Source organism: Bidens hawaiensis, unplaced genomic scaffold (genome assembly GCF_021521415.1).
Source record: "Bidens hawaiensis isolate Kalapana, Puna unplaced genomic scaffold, B.hawaiensis_p1.1 tig00022356_1, whole genome shotgun sequence".
Taxonomy (NCBI): domain Eukaryota; kingdom Viridiplantae; phylum Streptophyta; class Magnoliopsida; order Asterales; family Asteraceae; genus Bidens; species Bidens hawaiensis.
In genome coordinates this window covers 117,255-126,329 of record NW_027493488.1, presented here as the reverse complement: position 1 = coordinate 126,329, position 9,075 = coordinate 117,255, and positions in this window count along the sequence as shown.

Here is a 9,075-nt window from a genome sequence, read left to right as displayed (position 1 = left end):
ACTGATCTCATTACCATCCGATATCCGATGATCGTGCTATATTCGAACGATTGAAGAACGAAATCCGTGCCAACAAGTAATCTTTGTTTTTGTTAATGTTTCGGTATCTTTTTTTTTATTATTATTATTTCAAGCAACCTTTGTTTTTTATTTCAAGTATCATTTGTTTTTTTTCCTTAATATTCAAGTATCGTTTTTTTTATTTGTATGCGTTTGTAACTTTTATTTTATTTTAATGTTATAGTATTTTATTGTATTGTTTTATTGTGTAAATTATAGTTTTTATTGAATAACAAAATTATGAGTAAACAAAAAATATGATTGTACAATAATTGCAATTACTTAAAAAATTACATTTGATTTAAAATGCTTTAGTGAATTTGTTTTGCCTATATGGTCTTAGATGACATTTCAATTACACAATTAGTTAAAATCACTACACATAGTCTTACAATTGATACTAAACGAATAATATTGAAAACAAAACTTGTGACATGAAGTTTCAATTACACCACTCAAAAAGACAAAGTTTTAATTATAACTTTCTATCTATGAATAGTTTCATGTATATTTGTAGTTTGGTCTTCCAAATTATTCTATATATACTATTATAGCATACATACCAAAAAATGGTGTACAGAAATTCATTGAATACTAGAAAGAGGAACATAAAATTTAGATCAAAACACATAGTACACGAATAGTTTTCATTCGTAGTTTGTCCAAAAACACATAATATTCGAGCAAATCAAGATAAATAATCATAGTCTACATGGAATTGAGTCGTACTATCATAAGAAAAGTCAGTAAAATAAGATAATTTCCTAACAAAAGCAATAGAAAAAAATCTCTCTTCATTTTTAAATTTTAAAAATATTTATTTGATCTCATCTTAATCTTTCTCTCCAAATTTTAGAGATTTTACAATAGTGATTCACTAAATGAAAACTCACTAGCTCTATAATTTAAATATTGTATATTAGGCGTTTGAGTATGTACTTGAAGCGTTTATCAATGTTAATTTTTTTTTCCAAATCATTTATCTTCATCATTTACATCGAAACAGCAGTCGGTCGGGTAACAAGCTGTATTGCTACTATTTTCTCAATTTTTAAGTGTCAATTTTTGAAACTAACATGACAGAAGAAAGAGAGCACATGACAGAAGAGAGAACGCACATAAAGAGGTTCAAATAAGAAATATCTTAAGTGATCATAGAAACTGTAGATTAAGAGGCTGGCAAGCCCCGACCGAGACGCGGGTTAAGAGGAGTCTTCTCCCCCTAGATCGGTGGACGCCCCGACATATTATCGGGCTCGCGTGAGCGTGTTGCGAATTCGGTGTCTACTGATGAAACGGCTATGATTGAGTAAGTTGGGGGGTCCTAGATCGAGAAAAGACTCCGTGCCCCCTTCTATCGGCTCATCGGGGTTAGTGCTCCCAAGGACAGCCAAGCCAAACGAAAGAAAATCTATAATATATATAAACCAAAACCCTGAAATCCTATGTGTCGCGATGTGGTCGCTTCCCCCTTTTATGGAAGTCACCAGATTACTTAATTTTTAAATGGAGATCTCTTATTGATTTAACTCAAATTCATAGTTATGTGTCTTACCAAAACCAGATAGCTCTTAAACGGGTTATAACATCTCATTAAATTAAAATTTAATCTTACCAATTATTAAATGTGAAAATCCTATAAAATAGGGATATACTAAAATTTAATATCCAATTTAAAAAGAAAAATATATTATTTATAATTAATAAACGATTTTATAGTAAAAACATAAGCGAGTCATGAGTCACCAAATCCAGATAGCTTTTAAACGGGTTATAACATATTATTTATTTATGAAACTCTTTCATCATCAAACCCTAAGTATATTATTAACTTTCTTACAATAAAGAAAATTAAAATCCCAAAAATAAATATTAAAAAATGAAAAATGTAAAACAAACATTCTCTCAAGCCATCAAATTGTTTTATTTGTAAATGAAAGCTTCTCACGCATTTGACCTGAATTCACGGATAAAGGTCTCACCAAACCCAGATAGCTTTTCAATGGGTTATAACATCTCATTATATTCAAAATTAATCTCATAAAATATTTGATATGAAAATCCTATAAAACTGGGATATACTAAAAATTAATATCCTATTTTATTTTAAAAAAAAGATATTATTTATAATTAATAAATAATTTTATAATAAAGAAAATAAACGGGTAATGAGTATCACCAAACCTAGATAGCTTTTAAACCGGATTATAACATATCATCTATTTGTGAAACCATTTTATCATCAAACCTCAAGTATATTAATTATTAACTTTCTTATAATAAATAAAATTAAAATCCAAATAGACATATATAAATATTGAAAACAAAAATGTAAAACAACCCTCGTAATACGGGGGATAAAATCTAGTGAGTAATAAACAAAAAGAAAATACAAAGATACAGAATGGGATCTGAAAGATTAAGTAAAATTTAGAGATAAATTTAAAGAAATATGATTAATAGACACAAAGACAGAAATTCTAATGTGAATGCTTTTACCGAAAAGCAAGACGAATGTCATTTTTAGTTGTTAATTCGGCCTGCCCAAGTGAAGAAAGAAAAAACACACGAGCTAAAGATATTCGGGTTTCAAAGAAAAGTATTCAAAGGGAAGAAAGAAGATTGTTGATCCAAAGAAAGCCCGGCAAAAGGCATATGATTCAAAGTACTCCTAATGTTCCAAAATAAGCCCAACAAAAACTAAAGTGACATGAACATAGTATTCATTTGAAACTTGGTTAGTTAAGAAATAAGTGTACAACAAAAGCCAAGAATATGATTTTGATTGATGTTGCTAGAATATGTACTTCATAAAAAACCATAGGCAAACTTTATAGGGAAGATGATTATGGTTATTACTTATAAGCTATGCAATTAATATCGGTGATATATCGGTTATCTCAGAATAGCGGTACAAATATCATAGACGATATTGACCGACAGTGACCGATATAAATGCCTTGGTTGATGTGGACTCACGAGAAATATTTCATGACTTACGATTATATTATATTTCAAATATTATTTGACCGATATTTCATGTTTCAAGTATCATTAACTGCATAACTTATAGGGAAAGGTAATCATGTTTCATTAATTATCAGTTAACAACACAAAATGAGGGATTCGACTAGACTGTATTGGTCTTCAGGCCTTATTTTGGGTTATACTAGTTTTGAATTGGACCGAACCACAAGTTGAAAAACACTCAAATTCTAAAATTTCTGATATGATAGTTGATAATATATTAGATATCAACCATTTGACCGGTTGAGGCCGAACCAGGCTAGAGTATTTTGTATGCGTCTACTCCATATTTATGGTTTACTAAAAACCCTATAGAAGCGGTTTAAAATTTATTTTAAAGTGCTTATACATGAAACCGCTAGATAAACACAAGAACCCACTTCAAATAGTAAGTGCATCATACCATCATACTTAACAGTGTAAATAACACTCATTATAACGTTAAATATAAAAACACACACATATATCTATTAAATGGAAAACGACTTTTCTTTCACAGCGGTTAACAAAAAAACGTTCTTTCTAAATTACATTACCTACAGTGGTGCCAAAGAACCATTGTGTAATTGTTAAAGATCATACAACGTTTTGGCATTACCCGCCTTAATTGATTTTTTTTCCGAGAAATTATTTACACCAGTTTTTACTACACCTGCTTTACCTGATATTATTTCCAAACAAAGTTTGTTAAAAATCTATTGTTTAAGTTTGTGTAATTTTGCTATTTTGTGTATTTTAAATTGACAATACAAAATAGGTTTTTCTAATACACCCTAGTCTAGATTCTTAATTATGTTTGACTACAATGCCCAATAAATTTCATTATCTCTCCTATTATTTATGGTCTTAATTTTCTCTTTTTTATAAAAAAATTACAATTAAACGAAATAGAACATAAAATTAAAAAAAAACCCTAAACTCTAAATAAGAAAAATAAATTTTAATTTTAGATTATCTGGTTTATAAAAAATTTAAGTCGGTTCATACCTTTTTTTCTCTTTTTTGAAAGAGTTAGAGGCTATATTTTTCTTAATAAAAAATTAAGGTATGTTACATACGAACAAAACATTTATTGTTATTATTATTATATTTTTAAATGTAGCTTTTTTTTATTAAGGCACGTTTAATCATAGAGATTTAGATTTATTGATTTATTTATTTAAGTTTTTAAGAAAAAAAAAAAGAATAACATACTAAATATCTAATTACTTTTTTTAAACATTTTTTAATTTATAGGTCACTTATAATGCTTTTATATGTAACTAATTGACGGGTTAGGTTATTCTACAAATAAAGACAAAAACAAGAATGATGAGAATGATTTGTAGTAAATATAATAATAATAATAATAATAATAATAATAGTGAAAAATTAATTAAAAGACTCATAACTCACAACTTAATAAAAAAACAAAAAAAAAATAATAAAAATGCAAAAATGTTTCCTCCGTATTCCTCGTTTAAAAAAAGGCACAATGTTGAGGAACAAAGATCATTGTGTCTTTTTATTTATCATTGTGTGTTTTTGTTTATTTTCGTAATTAATTGTATCTTTTTTTGATATTGTGTATATTACTCAACATTGTGTTATATTTTGTTCAGCATTGTGTTGTATTTTGCGATAAATTGTGTCTTTTGTCTCGGCATTGAATCTTTTCGGCAGTTTTTCTTGGAACGAGAGTGACAATAACATTTTACTTTTTTCTTTTTTATTTATATTTTGAGTTATGATTTTTTTATTATTTTTATGTATTTTTACGTGTTTTTTTTGTATGATCACAAATCTTTCTCGCACTTCTCATTTTTATCTTCATTTGTATTTTAACTTTTCTCACTAACTGACACATGTTTATAAAAAAATTTTGAACCCATACATTATGTTCCACTCGACCTAGCTATATTTTATTTGTTATTTTATAACTTTTTTTAAATTTACATATATATGCTACTTTATTTAACTAATATTGTGTTTTGAATAAAATTCACATAGTCGTTTTCCGTATTCTTATACTGAAAATATATATATTCTTGTTAAATATTACATGACAAAAAAAAAATGATAAAATAGATCTATCTAAACATTACATGAGATTGCCAAGGTTCGAGTCCTAATCTATCTAAACCTCATTATCACCAATTTATATGGGAGATATGAGGGATGACCCTGGCTTACCAGAGTTCGAGTCCTGATTTCCCCCGTTTTACCGGCTCCTTGTCGTGCTGTTTGGCGGGCGTGGGGATCGGGTTTTATCCAGGGAATCCCTCAATAGGTGGACAGCTAGGGGTTCCGTCCATCCGGACTAGTGGCCTGATCGGGCTACCTTTAGCCAATGGGGGCCGCGTACAGAGTACCCGACATTACTTAGTTGGTCATTAAAAAAAATAAAAGAAAAACATTACATGTGATTAGTAACAAGGGAAAATTCTCAAAATAGCCCATCTAGAAAATGAGTTTCCAACTTTGTCCCTCTAAATTTAAGTTTCCAGTTTTGTCCCGTAGTTATCTTGTCGCCGACGACGTGTTAGGGAATACCGACGACGTGTTATTAAACGAACCGGAGAACGACACGTGGCCAGAATCTGGCCGGAATAGGTCGTCGACGATGTGTTCCCACGGCCATTTTATCGCCGACGATATTTTATGTCACGACGTCAACGCCGGTGTTCACATCGCCGGCGACGGCTTGCCGGATCTCATGGCCGGCGACTTGTTGACAAAACATAGGGTTGAATATGCATTTTCCGGTGCTAACGTAGGGTCGAAGATGCATTTCTGGTGCTAACGCAAGGTTAAAGACGTGTTTCCGGTGCTAACGTAGGGTAGACGATACGTTATCTTTTGATTCGGAGATGGGCCAGATGGAAGTTGTTAGGTTTAAAAGGTAACGCATCGTCTACCCTACGTTAGCACCGGAAACGCGTCTTCAACCCTGCGTTAGCACCAGAAATGCATCTTCGACCCTACGTTAGCACCGAAAATGCATCTTCAACCCTATGTTTTGTCAACAAGTCGCCGGCCATGAGATCCGGCAAGCCGTCGCCGGCGATGTGAACACCGGCGTTGACGTCGTGATATAAAATATCGCCGGCGATAAAATGGCCGAGGAAACACATCGTTGACGACCTATTCTGGCCGCGTGTCATTTAGGGCCGGTTTTTGGGCCATGCAGCCCGTGCAAAGGCACGAGGCCCAAAACTTCAATAGGGCCCAAAGGTTTTAATTAATTTTCTTTTATAGTACCCAGGCCCAAACAAAGATGAAACCTGATTAACGGGATTCTCCAAAATCATCGATTGGAAATCAGGAGAGGACCAAGGGGTGTAGCGATTAACGAATGGAGATCAAAAGGCCACGGGAATCACGATCTAGAGGGCAGCAGACCACGGGAAATCATGAACTAGTGTTTTGTGAATTTTGTTGTTGAATCAACACCATCAGGTATGAAATTGGGAATTTTTGATGTATAATTAGCATTCTACTATTCTAGTTTCACAAAATAAATCATGTATATCGACCTAGGGTTTGCCCTTTGAACATGGTTTGCTCAATAATACGTGTACTTGATTATCTATTTACTGTTGGTGCATACATAAATGACAAATAGGATAGTCAAGGTTTGTAGGTGTCATGTAACTAAATTAAATTCCCATTGAAGAAATTTTCTGTTTTCACAGTTTCTTAAATATTTGGCCTTCAAAGATACATCCAATGTTAAGAAACAAAATTACAAACTTCGAATATTTTTATTTTTGTCTAGAAAAACTTAACACACAATGATACCTATTGAAAACGAATTATTAGAATATAAAGACTTGATCGAGATCTTTGTTTCCCAAAACATTAGGTTAGGAGAGCCTCAAAATTCACTTAAATAAGTTCAATTATTTTAATAGACGGCTTCTCTTTTGTTTATCTTATAACAATTGTACTCGTATTGTTATATATATATATATATATATAATTGATGAGTTTATATTATAAGAAGACCAAAATTTTACCTTGCACAGGGCCTAAATTTTTTTTATCATTCTCAGAGACGGGCCGGGCAGGGCCGGATTTGGGCCTGTGCAGGCTAGGCAGCCGCACAGGGCCCAAAACCGACAGGGGCCCAAACAAAATTTAAAAGTCAGCCATTAGCCCATCTTTAACCAACTAGTCTTCTGCCTCCAAATAATTTATAAAACGATAAAAAAATGTTGCAGTGATTTGCTATTACACCGCCGATTACGAGGGTAGGTTTACCAACTTACGATAATCAATAGACGTTGTGTGGACTACGGACCAGTGGCACGACGACCATAAAAGATGATTCTGGTTGGTACGACGACGGACGGCAGGTGGTTAACGGGATTTGATTTGGTGATGTGAATGGGATTCCGATGACACACAACCATTTAACAAGGTTTGAAACATTTGATTATTTGTAAAATAAACCTTTAATTAGCCCCCAAACCATGTTTTGATTTTGATTTTGATTATTTGAAATTAAAGATTTATATTATTTGAAATTAAAACAGGGCTGGGATTTTTCCTCATTTGACCATGTTTTGACATTATGCCTTTTAAGAATTATTTGATTAGGTTTATTTGTTTATAAATGCTCTTGATTACTTGCACATGCTTGATTATTTGACATATTAGCTTAAGGGATTGGCATTGATAAGCTAGAGATAACAAGATGTTAGAGAGTATGGATTACAACGAGTTGATCGAGACCTTTGCTCACAAAAATGCTAAACAAGCCTCAAGATTCGGGTATTCAAATAACTATTTAAAATTTATCATTTTGCTACAAGAGTATTCTTTTGTTCATCGTTATTACATTTATCGATTCATCGCTTTATTATGATTAGACGCGCACACACACACACACAAATATATATATATATATATATATATATATATATATATATATATATATAAGTTAAATTTTTGGGGGGCCATTTTTATAAGTCGTGCAAGGCTCATGAAAATGATCGAGCTCTCGGAGACGGCCCTATACACATATGAAGAAACACTAAGTGACCCCGAGTAGATTATGGGTAATCTGGAGGTTAAGTAATGTTTCCCACGAGGGTTAGGTCCGGCAAAGAAGGATGTTCTTCAGATGACCTGCAAAACAGACACCGTGAGCTCGTCACTGAGAAAGGGGGGGGGGGGTTCCTCCTTGTGACCACCCTCCGGCGTGAGAATCAGACTAGATTGCTCTGAATATAAGTGTATATTGAGAGAAATAGCTAGTGAAGGTAAAATACAAGATGATCATACCGTTCCAAGGTGTTGGAGTATTTATAGCCGAAGGTAGGTTTCCAAGCAGGTACAGCCAGCTGTATAATATTCCTGTTTTACCAACTATGGGCTACGCACGTGCCATGCTGGTTGGTGGGTAGGCAGCGGCTGATAGTGACAAGGCCGGCTGTGTACTGTTCCCTTTCCACCAACTGCAGGCTATGTGCGTGCCACGACAAGGGTTGGTGAGTAGGCAGCGGCTAATAGTGACAAACAGTACTAGAGCATGCTCCTCGTACTGTTGTCGGTGAGCTGTCACCCTGTGATTGGTTCATGGGCTGCTTTGGTCAGATCTTGTCTATTTTGTCCATACCTTGGCAGGTATAGTACAAAAGATCTTCCAGAAGCATACGAACTGGCTCATTTGGGCGGGAGTATTCCCGCCTTGCTCATTCCTTCAGGTGACACTGAATTATTGAGAGTTAGTGCCTTGTGCGTGTAGCCTTCCCTGAAGGCTTGTATCCGCTGCTGCGGGGACAGGCGGGGTACTTCACCATTGGGAGGCTTTCCCTGCGGGAACAACTGGCGTACTGCGCGTAAGGTCTTCATCTCTGAGCATGGTGGGTCCTGCGGAACCAGTTGGTCCTTGCGTAGACGTCCCTCTTCAAGGTGAGTCTTGCGGGTCCAACTGGGCTCTGCTGGGACCTACCTCTTCAAGTCCCCCCCATTCCAATGTTCTTCTCATGAATTGTTAATAAG